We start from the raw sequence: 19416 nt of genomic DNA on the forward strand, positions 1-19416 counted from the left end.
AATGATGAGAACTACCATTCTAGCAGCGTCAGGGCAGTGGTAAAAAAAAAAGTCAAGGACCAGATCCAGGGAGATCAATTTTCACTGTAAAATGTTTATTTTGGAAACATTTAATAAACAACTCTGTTTTCACTTGAATGTGAAAGTGATTCTTTTTCTGCAATATAATCAGAATTTATTGGCTCTAAGGCAGAGCAGCAGTCAGAACTGTTGCATCAGCAAAAGGTCATCAGTTCACCGGGACAATTTGGGATGCAGGATGTGCTTTAAATCATGCCTCTATATTCTCACCCCCATTTTCACTTCCAAATAACAATAACAAAAAATAAGTGTCAATACTCATGTATATTAACTGTCAGGAGGAAGTGATGGTGCTACTGCCATCAGGTTGGCCTGCTACCACAATGCCAACCGTCTCTGGTTCTACTCTGCTAATCAGAGGAGTGTAATAGAAGAAGTAGCAAATGTCTAATGGTCAGACAGGTCACTTTTTGAAAAGCAGCCACCTGAGTTACAGAGATGAACAGGGCAGTGCTTCAGTGACTGAATCTCTCCAAGGTGTGCTGCTAATTTTGGCCGATGTCAGTGAGGATTTGTTAACGATCCCCTGTGATTCTTCACGGAATAAAGCAGATGGAGATAATTAAATGAGTGAATGGAGCTCAATTTACACTCATATTTGCTGGGGTGATTATATGATATGACGTTCTGGGGAGAATTTCAGTGCACAGGCAGATGGGTCACAAAAGAGTTTCTGATTTCAGCTAGTTTAAGATGGTAAACCTATTAACCACAACTTACTGTATTATTCAAGAAGGGGTGTGCAGATGTGAATCAGCTGCTACCATCAAGGACCAGGTAATGTTTTCTAAATGCTAATGCACAGAGAATTTCCTGAGGTCAAACACAAGAGCCACAACTCATGTTTGCCAATATTCTCAGCTCATGTTCCCAATACAAGGCTAAGGCTCTTCCCAGAATTCTCCCCTGCTGCCCTTTTTTTCATCACTGTGCAATTTTCATTGACCTCCTTAGACCGGTAGTTTTTTTTACCCCCTGGATTTTCTCAGTTATTACAACAAGAATGCATCCATGGTTAATCATCTTACCCCAGTAAATGCAGCCTGACATCAGCACACCTCCACTGCAGGACTGGGGCACGCTGTACCGTAGGGCATCAATGACCCACATAAGTCACAGCAGAGCACGAGCCTGCATAGGCACACGCTTACTTTTTCTATAGGCGGTGACAGATGTGGTGCACTGGATGGTAAAATCGTAAGACTATAAATACATATAGGCTTATATTGTTTTTTTTTTTCAATCATAGTTTTACACATCACAGCACAAACAATCACCTAAAAATCGATTAAAGTTCTGACTTAAAAAAGGGCACGACCGTTCAGTTTGAACACATCAGTGCACTGACAAAGCCAGAAAGGATTGACTGAGGTGTCTGACTTTTTGCAGCTGAGAGAATAAAAGTGTTTCTATATCTGATCAGATCCCTTTTTTGCCTCAGTCACTAACCTCCTTCCTCCCTCTCCTCAGTCCATGTGAAAGACTTAATGTGGTTACTGGGATCTAAAGTGACGGGCTGTGTGAAGCCGACTGTCTGCTCAGGCAGGCAGCCGTTGACGAGCCCCGCTGAAAGGTGGCAAAGACCATCAAGGTTGACAGGCTGCTCGTTCCAGTCACTAATGTGTTCTTCTGCCTTTTTCTCCACATTTATTCCTTACTCCGTTGCACCTTTCACAATGTGCTGAACTGTGAACACAACATTTAGTGGAGTCTTTCATTAGCAGAGATTAGTTTCACAATTCTGATGCGAGTGATCCCTAATTAGCAGCCTGTTATTCACAGAAACATCTTGAAGACGATGCCAGATGTTCTCACACGAGATAGAAAATGGCTTTCCCCTTGGAATTGAGGGCACGTTAGTGTGGAAAATGTCTCAAACTACACTTCGTTTGAGGAAGGTTTAATAATTAGGAACTGGTCTGTAACGAAAATCTCTATATAAAAGAGAAAAAACTGACAATTTCATTTGGGAACCATGCGTTTGAAAATAACTCTGGTATGGGTCCATGTCCAAGTCTTTAGTTCCCATATGGTGGGTTATGTTTTATCCTGAAAAATGTAATAAACAGGCATTTGAATAGAACTGAGAAAACCACATATTGACATGTCATGGTTTCCAAAACGAAAATTTCCAAATAGAAAATAGACTAAAAAATAATAACAAATCGACATATTTAAAATATGTGGCAAGAGAGAGCAATGCATATTTTTTTAAATAATATGCAATAACAGCCTATTTGTCATTGACACAGTGAGTGGTAGCAATTAGCAATTAGTGTTGTAACTGAGGGGCCATTGTCTGGTTAAGGAGTCTTATACTATGTGGATGTATTTCCACATAACACCAGTTCAATGTAAAAAAGACTATTGTGTTGAGTGAGGCCCTGATCCCTCAGATCACTGACACTGTTTTTATGGGTAAAACAGCGTCATTATTAGGACAAGAAGTCACCAAATGATAATGAAGATGATTGAGATTCAAGTGGTTAAGTGGTGTCTCTTAAGATGACAATGTCGTTCTGTTGGTCCATTGTACTGGACCTTTCTGAAATGTTCGGACAGCTGTTAGATAATGCAGTCCAGATGATAAAGCCCCCGGACTTTCTCTGCGGCCCTTTATTCCTGCCCATAAAAAAGTCTCCAGAATTAATTTTTGAATTTGATTAAAATGCGCTGCAGATGTTCATGTCCTTCTCATTTTGGAGTGTAATAAATTAATTAATAAATTCAGAGGTCCTCTGATCTTTTTTATTCCTCAAGCATCGTCATGTCTGAATTTCATTTTCATTTTTTTTTTTTTTTATTCCAAGAAAACGTTCCCAAACGGACTGGGTCTGAGTCACCTCAGATGTGCAGTCAACTATGAAATGATGAAAAGCAGCTGTGAACTCTGCAGTGTTTGGACAGCACCATTAGGAGCTGATCAGCTGGATAACTATTTACTCAATCCTTTACCAAGAAGCTTGCTGACATTTATTGTTGAAACATTTTTAATTTTTAACATAATTAAATATATTATATAATATATAATTAAAACATATTATACATTCGAGTCTGATCGTTTCAACAGAGTGAGTCAGATATGTGGACGATTGTGTAGGGGAAGGTTACAGCACTTTAGCATCAACATATAAAATCCTATATCATAAAGTGACAAATTATAACAAAACATTTGTGTGAACCAAAGAGAAGCCTGAGTCCTTCGGGTCTTTGTAGCAGAAGCTGAGAGTCACTCTGCTTTGTGCTCCTGTCTACTGTCAGTCATCACCAAGCATCCTTCAGCTAAAACAGCTCAGCCAAGACGTCTTAACCCACAACCTCCTCAGTTATCAGCTGATGATGCGGCACTTAGGCACAGGGATCTTTAGCCTGAAGGGATATGGGAAAATGTACTGCCATTACCCGTAACACACAAAGAGCAAAGTAGATAATTAATAGCTTGATGGGTGACCTCACATTCCCATAGCTAATCTCTCTTAAACATGTCACCAGGAAGGGCACAGTCAGAGAGAAAACACATGCACGGTTACAAACACAAACTGCTAAAGACCCTCACGTTCAGTCCAGTGAGGCACATCCTGAATCCAAATGAGGTCGCGGCCTGCAACATCTTCACCATTAAAACCATGATTACCCTACACCCCCTGGGTGAAGGAAGCTAAACAACAACTCCTAATAAAGGCTCTGTACAATGACTACTATTGGGCAGTGTTAATTCTGATGTACAATTTTGACTTTGTCTTTTGACTAAATCGTAACGTGGTCAGTAGGAGTGTTCAGATTTCATTTCAGTTTTAGCTGATAAAAATCTAAATTATTTTAGTCGACTAGGATGCAATATGTAATGTTCTTTCCATTTCATTATTAGTTGACCAGTGCATAAATATACTCCTTATCGTCATCTGGCCCCACATCATTGACCAAACCTTTGACAAACTTATTAGCCAATGAAATTAACGCTGCTATGACCCGTGTCAACAGCCTGTTATGACTAAGGGGGCTGAGTGTGTAGTCTCACAGGCCATAGGAAAAAACTGAAGTGCACTGTAAGCTTAAATTATACGTTTTAACTTAAATATGACTTACTTTCAAAGTCAAACACTTTCTATTCCCAGTATGACTAAGTGTGGAACAGAATAAAACAAATATTGCATTCCCTGTGGTCATAAAGCCCAGTTCTGTCACTCTGGTGCAAATCTGTGTTTATGAGCCCAGGCAGTAATGGAAGCAAAAATGTATGTATATATATTCAATCATTCAAGTCATTTCTAACTCAAGCCCGACAGCAGAGATGAGGGGCTACAATGGGGAAAGGGCCAATAAGAGGTTAATAAATCATGCTGTGCAGCTATGAATTTTTAAACAAATGATTTATGTTCCCTTAAGTGAAAGACATAACAGCATTTTCAACAGCAGCGCCATCCTTCACACTACCCGCTGTAATGTGAACACACATCATCATGTCATTCAATCAATATCTGCCTAAAAATAGAGGTCGTTGGCAGCAGACAACCAGGAGAGTTTCATTATGAGAGATCTGGACGCAGAATGTGTGATAAATGAAGATGTTCGCCCCTCGAATCCCCCCGTCAGTGGACGGAGTGGATGCTGACGTACATGGATGTGTGGTCCCCTTGCCCTCTCCTCCCCTCCCCTCCTCTCTGCTCTCTCTTCCAGCCAGCACTGCTGCTGCTGTTATGTAATGAGTGTGTGTTACGAAACGTTACATTGGGGAAAAAAAGAGCCCACAGATCGTCCAAACACACACACACACACACACACACACACACACATCAGGTCTCAGGGGAGTGTTTTCACCTACTTGTGTGTGAGAGTGACTGTGAATATTGTCACGGTGGACAAAATTGCCTGTGGGTTTACTGCGTACTCTGTGTGTTTGTGTATGTTTGTATACATTCATCAACTGCATTGATATAAATCAGTGTTTTATTGTGAGGCTATAGGAAAGTAAACACAGCTCCCTTTATGAATTATTTAGCGTGTTCGTGAGTTAGTGTGTATATAATCACAAACATAAGCTCCACTTTCAGAAAAGTTGGTGCACTCACTGTAAAAACACCAACACGATCTTTTACTGAGCGACCACATTTGATTGCAAAACATCATCGATAACGTTGACAATTTAAAAAAGTAGACTGTAGCACCGCAAGTGAGGTTATCAAGTAAATATCAATATGGCTCAGCACGGCCGACGTGAATACTGCGTCATGGCAGAAATGCAGCCCCGACTCACGTTATGCACATGGACTGCACATGTTTCCGGACACTGACGGTGCATTCATCTTTATGGCCAAACTACTGTAGGGACTATTACTGCATACCTGGGCTTAGTAATCCACTTCAAAAATGAGCTTTTTCCCCTGGCATTATCTATACAGTAAACACAACATGCATATACAGCACCTATGAAACAGATCGCTCTGTTAGCATATCATGTAACAGAAAACAAGGATATATGAGCAAAAGTACACACAGATAAATACCAGAATGTACAGACAGATTCATACATAAAGATATCTTGTTACTTCTCTGCAGATACAGTGCAGCAAAGCAAGCAGATCTAATCTTGCTCATCTGTGTATCTTTGCATTCAGAGTGACAATAAACAGACAAAACACCATCCGCCAGACACCACATTATCTTGGCCTGACAGAATTAGGACTATAGAGGCACGGTTTTTGTGCAGCCAGAAGCAAAAGGACGGTTAGTTTTCTTCATCACTTTATCAGAAATCATACTATACCTTCAACCGTGCACAACAAGAATGAGAAATGAATAAAGTTGAACTTAGAACTCAAGCTGTAATAACAAGTGTTACTTCGGCTCACCTTGTTTTCCCTGTTTGACACTTCATCCTGATGAAGCTGTACAGTCAGTGCAAATTGTATTGATCTGTCCTTTGTAAACATACAGTAGTTGGGCTGCAGCAAAACTGTCACAGTCAGGTAACGATTTGAAGACTGTGCTGTTGCCCTTTGATGTGCTCAGAATATTATTACAAGTAGCATACAACATAAAGCTGGACCAGAAGGACATAACTAAAATATTTTTTCCCATTTATAATGCCTACATGTCACCCATCTGTAAAACACGATGCAATTCCGCGTGTTGCTCAACACAGCCTACCAGCTAGCCTCTGATTACAAACCCATTTCCACAGCTTCTAGGCCACAGGCCGCCCCACCATGTTCTGGTCTGAGAATGACCCACCCAGCTCACTGCACCACAACTACTCCCTTCCCATTAACTACTTCCATTAGCTGTAAGTATACTGTATTAATGAACAAATTACAAACCTCATTGACCATAATGAGCTCCAGCCTTTATGAGCTCTCTTCAACCAAATCCATTCCCACAGTGCATTCACAAGTGATTTTCCTGGTGCTTGAATAAATAGAGGGAGCCAGATTAAGTGACAACTGCAGGTAATTTGAGTCCGTGATATCATGTGGGCAGATGGTTGGCCATTTTCAGTTCTTTTTCCAAGGAACACATATTCAGGTTTATCCAAGTCTGACAATGACACACAACTGCTTCAAAGCATTTTTCCCCAGAATCTACACTTAGTGAGAAAGAAAATGTTTTTCCGCCTTAGACAACTGACAATTCTGTCATATAAACATGAGCTTTGGGACTTAGCCTTGGTTGCCAAAACACCACAGCTGTTGTGTGGTGTGTGTTTTGCTGTTGTCATCACTGATTTTTACTTCAACTTCTTCATGAAGAGTTTGAATTCAGCAAATCACTCCATATTTAGACAGAATACCTTATAAAATGATTCAGCTCAGTAACTCAGCTATTCTCCATATTTTAACGACTCAGATCTCCATTAGGCCACAGAGAGTTTTTACCCCACTGTGAGCAAAAGGTCTGAATTATTTCCCATCAAATGCGGTGTTTATGTAATTCTGCTCTGGGAGATAGACATAAAATGCATGATAAACGCGGTCACTGGTGTGGAAGAGGAGGACTATTCACGGTTGAGAAATAATGAATAACTGACAGGTCGTGAATGCGTGAGAATAAAATGGATTGCTGCATCTCCATAGAAAACATAAAGCAAGCCTGCACACGTGTGAACAGTGCAGTCAGTGTGATAGTAAATTGGCAGGAGAGTCATTGTGCCCGGTTATGTAATGTGTCTCCCTCTCTTAGATGCTCTCTCTCCCTCTCTCTCTCTCCCTCTCACACACAGATTATTACCAGCCAGATTTTTACTGTGTGTATTTTCTTCATTGCTTCAGTAGGGAAGGAATGGAGGTCTTAGCTTTAATCAAAGGTCTTACATTTTCCAGGTTTCTATATCTCCAGCTGTCGTCCACATCCACACACTTTAATCCTACTAGAACGGGGATGATTTCAAATTGTATTGATATATCTGACAGATAAGAGTGTATCACAACGCTGAAGTATTATCAAGTCATATTCACATTAACTGGAAAAGACCGCCGAGCCTTCTCTTTCAATTTCTCCGCAATGGAATCCAACAATGACCAAACCTCAAGTGGGCCATTCGACTGGACTGTTTTTCCCCCAGTTTCCAAGTAAATGGAAAGTAAAATCAATGCAATTTACAGAAGTAGGCGGAAGATTCCCTTTGACCTGTTAGTACTGACTGCTTATATTTAACAAGTTGGCACGCAAATAGCTATTAATCCGAAAGCATGTTTACAACGACATGCACATTAACCTCTGTTTACGATTATTACGGTTATTTGAGTTGATGAGGTTAATTTTTGATCTTGACTTCCATCTAAACATTAACCCAGCGAGGTTATAATAGACTACACAGACGGGAATCCCATCCTTGGGTGAAAAAAAAATCCACATCGTTCATATAAGAATGAGACTTTAACCAAACATATTTTGTTGAACTTGCTTTTTCAAATAAGACTCCCGCACTTGTCACTAAAGAATTCACAGCAGAAACTTGAATAAAAATAGCAAAGGGCAGAGCAACTACTGACAGTATAAATGCTGTTAATTGCTTTTCTTCAGTGCTTTCAGCCCATGGCCAAAAACTCCTGAGTATGCTCGACAATTTCAGTGCGACATAGGTACAAGTCTCACAGACGACATGTAACCCAGCCCCCACTTTCCCACTGCTGGGTTCTAAGGCTAATCAGGATCAGAATTCCTCCTGGGCTAGACTGATTCATTCTTGGCCTCAGTGAGCAATCCTATCAGCCCGCTACAGCGGCAGCACTAACAGTAGCCGTGTAGCAACACGGGTCTTATTTGCACACAAGCCCACCCAATCAGAAAGCTTCCCTTGACACCAGCACCCATTAAAAAAGGAAAGCAATTTGTGTTTCTTACTATTTTACCACGTGATGCTGATGACTACTATTTTCTAGTGGCAAACTGTGTCACTTTCACTATGCTGGGTTAGAGAGCTGAACACTGATTCTGGATCAGATGGAGATTTCTTCCAGTTTTTTTCCTCTGTGTGTGTGTTTGATGTCATTTTGTTTTCTATAACAACTGTAAAATCCATTCTGCTCTACGCTGTTGTAACATTCAAATTATTATTAAAATTAGAAGGTCTGTTTAGGCAAAATATTTTGTGTGAATTTAAGGCCTAAAAATATAACTGATCTAATATGTCATCTGCAGTTCAGGCTAATGCATCTATAAAGATATTGTGATGAAATTCTCCAGAATTTCAGACTGGATCTTTTATTTAAGTTCAGCTCAAAGCCTTTTGCTGTTCTTGGCAAAAGGTTATCTCTATAATAAGCCGTTCACCTTTTACAGTTCTTTCTTAGTGGGGATAAATTGCGCCCACAGACATGTTATTTGAAATGAAACTGATTTTTTCTTTTATTAATAAAAATGATAATTAAAAAAGGCAACTTGAGAAAAATTATTTTTAGGCTCCAATATTAGATGACAGCCCTAATGAGGGCTTAGAGCTTCCTCTTCAGCCCCTGACGACAGGGTATTTAGAGTATGTGAAAATGCTGCAGTATGTACATTATCATCATTATCATTATCATCAACAAAGTTTTTTTCTATCGGCAGATCTCTGACTCTGAGTTAAATGTCTGAGTTGGATATTGTTGAAATTATTGACCCCATGAAACAACCTCCTGTCATTCACACTTAAAAACACTTGGCTAAGGCTATTTTTTAAATTAATTGGGAACCAGTGGCACAAAAAATTCTGTATCTACAAAGAGAATGAATAGTAAAAAGCAGAACTCCTGTGGATGACCACATTATTATTTCCGTCCTCATCAGCATTCTCAGCTTCCTCTTAGGGCTCAGACAGACCGGCCCACTCACAGTGTTCCACACGCCAGCGGTCCCTGCAGTGTGTCCGCACCACAGTTTGCACCATCACATTCAAGGATGCACTGTTGACAACTACAGGTCACTGCTGTCCAAGCATAGAATGGCACACACTCATGAATGATGCAGCGCTCACCTTCACTTGGGCAGATCTCAGACCAGCACAGGACAAGGCTTGTTCAGAGACTTGAATAGAAAAAAAAAAAGAAACTGCGTGTACTAAAAGTGTGATTAAAAAAATCTTGCAGTAAATAAGGAATGTATGGGAACACACAGATGGCTCATGTGCCTTAAACTGTAAAACCTTCTTACATCCCCCACCATGAGCTTCATTATGACATGCTGTGTAACATAATAAACCCTGAGGTCATAACATATGGGACATAGATAAGTCATGGACAAGTGCAGCTCATTAATGTTTCCTTAGAAAAAGAAAATAAATCAACTTAAAGAAAGTAGTCAAAACAAATGTAAACACAGTATTGTGATTACATTTTAAGGCTGAATGAATATTCTGCTTTCATACAAAGTTCTTCTAGAAAAGTGCAGTGACAGGCAAAGCCCACATAACCAAGATGACCTCATCTGCTGTTTTCTTTAGTTTGTGGAAAACGATGATGTGGCAGCACACACACAAGTCTAGCCGTGATAACAAGTTGTTTTTGTCCTGTAAAAACAAATGCAATATTTCTGTTTAACCTTCTAAAATACCAAGATCTGCATGAACACATTTATAATGAATGTGTTAATTTGTCTGCCTTCAAAAGAGACTAAACAATAAGAGACTTTCTACGTATGATTTTTAATGTCATGTCCATTCCATGTTCTCTAACAAACGTGATTTACCCGAGGTTTGGGAAACCGGCTGCTCATCACCAATGTCATGGTGTCACCTCAGCCTCCACATTCTGTCACTCATGAGGTGCTAATGGCAATTACACACAGGCGGCCTGTCTCTGTATCAGCCCATGCAGCTTTGATGAAGAGCAGAGCCTGGTGCTGTGATTGGGGCTTCAAAAGAGCAGGGAAAACAGAAGAAAGTGAGGTATTGTTAGCATAAGCACCTGTGCAATAAGCCCTCTTCACAGACACAGAGGTTGACAAGGTTGAGACACTCAAACCCCCACTCCCTCTATCTCCTCCCTTCCCAAAAACCCCGGGGGAGTGCATCATCAGGAGAGGGTGAAATACAAGAGCCAGGGACGAGGGGGCAGCAGTGATACAGGTCAGAGCAGTCTGATGACACCTCACTCTGATGCCGAGGCTACAGGGCTGAGACCAGAACACTAATTGGTAAGTCGGTGTCGCAAATAAAGGTTGGACTTGATTGTTGTCGAGTGCACATACATAGAGTTTAAACGTGTGTGATTGTGTGTCAGTGATTAATTATCTCGCAGGCACTGCTGCCTGTTTGTAACCCTGGGTTTCCCCCACTCATTTGTACCACTCCATTAATAATGCCTGCCAGTGACAGAAAGAAGCAGGGACGTATTAAAGTCAAAGCTTGACACATTCAATTTCTTCAGCCAATAGTGGCTCCCTTCTGAATAGCACCGCCATAAATCCTCCTTAAGGACAACTGACAGACCACTGGAGCTGCACAACAAATCAGGCCTTCTGCAATGGAAGGAACATGGAGTTTATGCAAATACGCCGAGTACAATGAACTTTTATGGTGTCAGAAACTTTGTGTTACCTTAATGTCAACAGCTGAAATTCAACACTTTTCTTTTGTAATGTGTCTGGAATCCTCCATGCTCTTTAAACATCACGGTCTTCCCAGAGTACACTCTCACTGTCAGTTATTAGGATTATTATATTCCCTCACAGACACGTCAGGCAGCAGACCTGCAGAGAGGAATATTTTCTGTTGTAATTCATCCTCCCTGTTTTAATCCTGTCTGTCTCAGAACAATGTATTCATTAATTCAGTGAAGCAGCAGCAGGAACTCTAAGACAACATCCCTCTTCAAAACAGTGCTCATTATTTGGTGTCAGCTGCTCCTAATACTATTCACCTGAACGACAGTTAGTGCATTTACAGGCAGCAGCGCTACTCCCTTATATGCTAAAACATTATCTATTGCCTTAAACTTTTGCACATTACTACTCAATACTTCTTTTCTGTACACAAAGAATAATATTGTTGTAACGCTGTCAGCCAACAAATCTGCTGTCAAAGCATTTATATGCACTTTATTACATGTCAACATATGAGCTGTCTGTGGTGGCAGCAAAAATGTTTGAGTTGTTGACTGAAATTAATTAAGTAATTAGTTAATTGATGATGAAGGGAAAGTTTAAAAGCACTTTCTAAGGGCAGATTATTAACATACATATTGTTTGTTATTGTTCAGACTTAACTTTCAAAGATATTATTATGAAATTAGATTTTTTTTCCCCCCACAAACATTATCATAAAAAAAACCCTGACAGTAATAAAAAATGCATGGGAATATAAAAGGCACAATCAACAACGTAATCTGATTCCAGATCAGCTCCTCAGCTACAATTACCTTTGTTCAACACTGACAGAGAAGAGAGACAGGGAGACTGCTCACACACAAGAGATTTCTATTAAAGGACAGCTCTCCTGATGATGCACTGAGACAGGACGGCTGAATGAACGACACTGTGATGCCTCGGCACATTCCCCTGCCTGTTCACGCTAAGTCCTTCCTCTTTCATTTCCTCACCCTCCACTCACTCTCTCCCTCCTTTCCTTGCCCTTTGTGTTGTTTAAAATTTAACAAGGTCTGAAACAGTGGAGGGTCGAAGTGGGCATCCGGGGTGTTCTGGCTTGGCTTCATGTCACATGCTGGGGCCATGTGAACACAGTGGCACCAAGAGAGGGGAGGAGGTGTGTGTGGTGGGGGTGGGGGAGGGAGAGGGTGCAAGGGCAGTGGATGTGTGTGAGAGAGAAAAGGAGACAGAGAGAATAACAAAAGGGAAGTATTTAACCGGAGGAACTAGGAAGTAGAGGAAGCCAATGTGGCACGGCAGCCAAGTGGAGTTTAATAAAAAGCAAAGCTAAAAGTGTGGGACTGCAAAGGAAACAGTAACCAGGACGAAGAGTTAGTCTGAGCGGTGTGAGCACAACAAACTGCAGTGGTGAAAGTAACTTCCTGGTACAGCAGATAAAACCTCAGCATTGTTGATACCAGTAACTGCACAGCACGTGACACGTCGATGACTCAGACATGCTCAGTATAACAGAGATTACTCTGGAATACAAGGATGGGTTCAAAAAAGTTCTAAGACTTTGACAGGTTTAAAAAAATGTCTCCAGACATTTAACTTTCAAAAGAGCAAAATGTGCATCTCCTTTCTAGGTGATAGCAACAAACAAGGACTGTTCTAAAGTTCTCTATTAGACACCAGTCACTCTGTAAACGGTGCTGAAGCAATTTAATGAATTAAGGCTTGTGAAGCACACAAGTGTCTTTCATTCGTTTTATTCTTGAGAGCAGACAGAGACATTATACAGCAGTCTGCAGAGACCGTCTGAGAAAATGAGTTGTTTTTTTTTTTTGAACACTTGATTATATGTTTTCTAACAGAAATGGGAAGGGTGTTGGTGTCATTCACATGAGCACAAATGTTTCAAACACCTAACCCGTGAACAGGATGTGCTAACGAGCAGAGAATTACTGTAGTTATCTGTCACACACAGGCTTCCAGTTAACCAAGCAGACAATTGAAATGCAGAAAGGGTCACGTTGTTGTCAGACAGCCGCAATTAAAAAATATGCAATGTTAATTGAAATGATACCTTTCAAAAGTCCAGGGTGAATGTCCTAACAGTGGTCATTAACAGAGATAGTATCACTTTATATAGTACTATAGCACAGTGTATAGTACGGCAGTCCATTGTTGATTAACAAATTCAACTGTGTACTACAGTTCTTCTATTAGAAATGTGGTTCAAGGTTATACTAAATAAAAATGATATTGCAACTAAAGCCTTTGGAGTTCAAACATGGTCGTGTCAGCTGGGCTCTGACCCAGGCCTCGCTTTAAATCCCTTCACTTTAAAATCTGCACACACCAACGAGGAAGTATTTACTCTCCTGCTTCAGCATTTTGAGGGATGAACTTTAAACTGGGTCGTTAATATCAACAACTCTGTCCCCTCCTATTAGTGCAGAGTCCATGGAAACCAGATGAGCTCCACCCAAACACACCCTCTCTCTCTCTCTCCGTGGCACAAAGAAAGATTCTAGGACAACCTGGTAACGCTCCAAATTCCATTCACACAACACTGTGTGCACAACACCCGTCTATTACTGCATGTCAAGAAGGTTGGTGAGAGCAGATTGGTATCCGCTGGAAAGATGCTTTTGTGTCTGTTCATTGCGAGCTCTTGAAAACAAAAGTAAAGTAGCCTCTTTGGAAGCCTTTGTTAAACAAATCAGTGTCAGCGCCACTGGAGCGTTGGTATGTTAAAACTCTGCTGTCCAGAAGTTGACACAGTTGTGTCCTCTGCACTCTCAGGCAGACTGGCGTCAGACAGTGGGCTCCATAATCGGAATTTTTGGTCTTTTTTGATGCTGAAAATATCAGACGTTGTCTGGTGTTAAGGCACGCTGCTGCTGATCAAAGCTGTGGGAAGTGAACTCCTGCTGGCCCACCTCTAACTCCTGCCACCCCCACCTCTCTGCATGTGTTCAGGGTAGGGTCTGGAGCTTAGCCTGGCGACAGTAAGCCCCTTCCATGACCTCTGCTGAAGTTGGAAACTGTTTCTTCGCCGGCGTCTTTGAACTACTCTAACCTTCCACGTTTCTGGGTAGGATTCTGCACAGGCAGTTTGACAGACAGCTGTGAGGTCACGCTGCTCCCACAGGGCAGGAGTAACCCGTCCTTTCCAGAGCACTGCTACGCCCTCTCTTCACCATTCCCTGATACACACTGTGTTGGCAACCAGACAGGAATGACAAATCAGTATGAAACTCTTCAGCTATGAGAGCGCTATGAGAATTCCAATCACATACCGCTGTTTCTTTGTCAATTAGCACACAGGGAACAAGGCATGCAGGAAGAACCGCTGCTTTTATGTGAAAAGCTGCAAAAATAACTACCTCGGTTTTTCTGATTTACCTTTCTGATACCGTATTTATTTTTCATAAGAATGAAGGGGAACTGGGTATCATCGGAATAAAAAGCAAGCTATAAAAGGGATAAAGACATATCACAAAATAAATGAAAATTGTCAGATGGCGTGAGGGAGGAGAAGACGTGAGGATGGTAGGGGAGGAGACTCCATCATGAGAAAAACTGAGGGAGGGAAGAAGACACAGGAGGAGAGAAGAAGAGAGTGGGAAGACATCCACCAGCAGGACAAACAGAATAAAACAGTTCCCTGGGCTAATGGGATGAATCTCTTTACTTTAAAGTGCTGTAAAGGCAAAAACCCAAAAGTGCACAAAGACACATTGGACGCAAGACGGATTGAAGTTCTGGAATGTGTGAAACCTGATGACATTGTTACATAATGACTTGGCAACACGCCATTCAGAGAGACCATTAGTTAACAGATGAGAACATTCAGCGGATGTGAGAAATGAGGCGGCTGATCATTCATATGAATGGAGTCGTTTTAGCTCTGCTAAAGTCATTGTCTTTAGATTCAAACTAAATGTTGAGAATTGCGATGAATGATTCCATACGACTCCATGGAGGTTTTTCTTTTCTTTTGTTTTTGCAAAACAAATTGCAATAACTTATTTGAGGGTCTCTTATATTTTTAGAAGAAAAGCCAGCAGCTGTTCTTTTAAAAAATGAACTAAAAATGAATAAATAAACAACACAGATTGTTCTCCCTTCTGCTTTTTTAATGGATTTTATAAAAATGCAGGAAAGAGTATTGGGGCAATCTGGCACGCTGACTCCACAGTGACAGCAACAAGGCTCAGACATTAAAGAGGGGAGAGTGACTCTCTGCTCATACCAGGCAGAGAGCCTGCTGGAGATCGCTTCATTAAGCCTTTAAACCTCGCAGAGCCGTGACAGTCATCACGTCAGCAGCGTCCTCCTCCTTGGAGTATTCCTAAAACAGTCTACAGTAAAATACGGTTACTCCTTATCTAATATATGCAACTAGTACAAAGTAAATGTGCTACTTAGTGTTAAGTACAGTGATGAAGATCATTTTATACTTTCGTTAACTTACTAGTGGAATCAAGATTTTTTTTCCTTTGTCACATGGCCTTGACAACAGACAACGAGTGAAATAGGAGCTGCAACAGGTCTCGGTTGCGGAAGTAGTCCGACACACCACCTGTTTAGACGGTGAACTTCTGTCTTCCTAGGAATTGTAACCAGGTGTGTTTGTATCAGCTGTTTTTTGTTTGTTTTCAATAAAATGATTTTAATATGAAGAAAACATAATTATTTAACTCTTCTTAAAACCTGTAGTAATGTAAAACATCTGGTAAAGTTTCAGAGAGGTATAACGTATATTGTCAGTTAGTAAAAAGCTAGTGATACTACTACTGCCAGTTTTGGAGCAAAAATAAATACACCTGGTCACAATACTCTTGACTGTAAAAGATGGGACTCCGAGAGGTGAGTGATACTTTAGATTCAATAAAAGCTAAGTGACAGTAATTATGGAGACACCATAAATTAATATTTCACACAAGCATTGAAAAAACAAGTAGAAAATTGATAAATAAACCGATTAAAGGTTTAGAGTGCAAAGTCATTACAGAGCTGAACACAAACATTACAGATCAGAACTGCATGAAACTGCATGTGCATTGGACCGTTTCTGTGTAAAAATAAATCCATTATCTGTTACATTTCACTGCACATCTCTGCTTTTATTAGTTCTGCATGAACAGCTGTCCTCTTGCTAAGTTCACCTTGCTGGCAAAAAAAGCTGGAACCAACATGGGAATTACCTAAAAATTGGGTGCAGCATACTAAAACTGTTACTGAGGCTGGCTTCTTTTCAAAGAAACCCGAGCTGTAAAAGTACGTGGAGCTGAAAAGAATAATAAATTGACGGCTTCTAGGCCGACTTGCACCAGCGGCCATTAATTTCTGTCATTAACAAGGTCAACTCTTTCACCGACACTCATGATTTACAAGAAGTGGCTTTAAAAAAGCAAATAAAGCCATGTTTAAAGGGTGGGTCCTGGAGAGTTCACAAAGAAGCTGCAGATTTGCTAAAGTATGCGGAGGAAGAGTGTTTGCGAAGCTGAGTGGGTTAATGAATCAGAATAATTTACTGCACTGCTTTGATCCGTCTAAGAACTTCATGTCCTCCACCTTACAAAAAAAAAAAAAAAAGCTCTGCCAGTCTTGTCAGGTGAAAGCATTATTTTCCACAAAAACAACTCAGTCTGTCAGAGAACACTTTATTATAGAAGGCTCAGAATTAAGTGAAGTCACAGTAACAGTAAATGTTGTGAGTCTTAGCCATTCTGACCTGTACTCTACACTCTTGGATTATTAGAAGTACTGCTGTGTCCACAGTTAGAAAAACATGTCAACACTCAGTCTGAAGAGGACCAACGTAATTGCAGCCATTGTGTTTTCGACCGGTCAGCAACAGAATGTACACAGAATATGTACTCATTAAAGAGTATTGTTGGTGTTAGTGCCCTATTTAGAACTCTTTCTCTTTATAATGAAGCAGCCTAAGGCATGACAAGTGACTTCTATGTGAGCAGCTGGCCACAGAGGGAGCCTTCTGAAAATGTCTCTCTGTGTGTGTGTGTTATAGGGCAGTGACTTTTGTGGCAATCAGTCTCTAAGCATAAGCTCACAGAGTATTTCCCAGTTTGTGCAGGTGAACTATTGATGTCACCTTTACTGGTGGAAAATATGGCTGCACAACTGTGAGGAAAAAAATCATATTCATAATTTATAAGGTCAATATTCAAATCACAATTATTTCACAAAATTAATCACAGACTCACTGGAAGTGCATTGTATTAACTGCAAATAATGACCAGCAAATGTGAGATTTTCCTCTTTACCTTCCTCTAAGGTTACTTAAGTACAATGCTCAAATATTGCTGCTCAAATATATAAAACAAAGTGACAAGTACATTAAAGCAACTCAAATATTGCAAAAACAAAGTGACAAGTACATTAAAGCAGCAATGCTGTGGACCTCAAGGATCCCTTAAAAAATAACTCAAACAAAAAAATAACAAACAATATACTATACTAAAAATAATATAATAATATAATTAGAATATAATCAAAATAGAAATAATAAATTAAAAGAAGCAGTTAAATTTGCATACAGAAAGATCCTTTACTTGTCTTCAACGTGCACAGCGTAATGTGCCAAACATCGTTTTGATTATAATTGAAATACAAATTGTATTTAAAAAAAATTGCTAGAGGCTAACAAATGTGAGACTCCAAATGGGTCCAATGAGACGATCGCTGTTCATAAAGAAATAACCCAGGATGCACCACGGTCATCACCGTGCTGATTCCTTTATTGTGCTTTAGTGCTGATGCCTCATCAGCTTCAATTATTAAGACAAGCAGTCCCTTTCATCGACTGCTTGTGCACTTAATATCTTGTTTACCATTAAATCAGCATAGTGCACTTACGGCCCAATAAAACAGGGGTTAAATAATGGACTTCCTTATCAAAGGACACTGTGGCTGCACGGGCGTGTGGACAAATGGGCCCTCAGTGTGACTGAGGTCTACAGTTATGGCAGCTGTGCCTGGGAGTCAGCCAGCAAGTCAGCTGAGGCTGGTCCTATCTCAACTGCCTGAGCAGGACCACCGTTTAAAGTCAGCTCAACATGTGTCGTTACGGTATCACCCTGTGCACACACCCGCCATTCCTACCTTCCCTGGCGCCTCCTCAATTCAATTCCTCCTGAGCAGACGTGCCTGACATTCTGAAGGAGCGAGCATACATGCTTGGTTAGTGTAAGGAAATGGTAGAAGAGCAGGCCAGACATGCCGGAAGGGCACAAGCTCTACTTTCCTTTCACAAAGAATTCCTTTGTGGATATGTGTTCTTTACTGTCCTTTTCATTATGGCACATAAGAGAATTTGTGCTTTTGTGCATGCAGCAGCCTGGCTGCTCAGCGTGACTATTATTGGCTGAGGAGTTACAGGGTGAAAGCTCAGGTGACCTCTGTTAAGCCATCTCACATGGGATCTGGAGGCATCACTCTCAGGACCAGCATGAAGGATTTAATTATTTTCTCCTAAATGCACATCAATCTATACAGCTCTGCTGATGTTCTCACTGCTCAGTCTGACATTCAGGATGAAAATGAATAAGCAGCGAGATTTTACTTTCTAAAAAAAAAAAAAAATCCTGCACTTGGTAGCCAAAGGTGCATGTGATGTTACATGTGATTGTGCACGTGAGCAGAACAAACATGTAGCTATTTTGGTTTTGTATTGAGTGACCTGTGGTTCATCAGCCTCTCGGGACAGGAAGCTGATGCCGCTTGGTGACAGTGTAGCTCTTGGTACTGTTCTTTTTTCACTACAAAAACCCACAAGTTTTTTCATCTGTGGTTACCAGATTATCTCTCCACCCACTCAGCAGCAACAGCAAAAAAGGAGGCCGAGTGGCGGCGGGAAATAGGGGCTTCCTGAGCTTTGGGGAGCCATGATAAACCAGCTTGGCATGCAGTTAGTTACTGTGACAGAGGCCACACTGGACGCCAATGGGACAGGCAGTGTGCAGCATCTCAATGACTACAACACACTGAACCACAGAGGGGGTTTATGGTCTTCCCAGCCATCCTGCTCCCACCACCAGTCTCCATCCAACCACAAAGGCATTCAGCTTTTGTCATTAGAAAGATGTTTTTTTCATTAGGATGATAATGGGGCAAAAGCTGGTTAGCCCACCCCCCTCTCCCCCCATCTGAGGACCATAAGTAGCAGTGACTGCTTTATAAAAATGTCATGCATGTTTGCTGTGCTCCAAATAATACAGTCAAGGCCAGAAAAAAACAAACAGACACGAGAGGACGGAGGTGAAGATGAGACGATGCGGACCAGTGAACTGCTCAACCACG

General features: G+C 40.9%; 1 protein-coding gene across 1 annotated transcript in view; it reads right to left on the bottom strand.

Annotated features, from left to right (window-relative positions):
• The window catches only part of phlpp1 (PH domain and leucine rich repeat protein phosphatase 1), a 40952-nt gene that overhangs the window by 19349 nt on the left and 2187 nt on the right, over positions 1–19416 (bottom strand). The window lies entirely within an intron of this gene.

This window comes from Cynoglossus semilaevis, chromosome 20 (assembly GCF_000523025.1).
Source record: "Cynoglossus semilaevis isolate Cse_v1.0 chromosome 20, Cse_v1.0, whole genome shotgun sequence".
NCBI lineage: Eukaryota > Metazoa > Chordata > Actinopteri > Pleuronectiformes > Cynoglossidae > Cynoglossus > Cynoglossus semilaevis.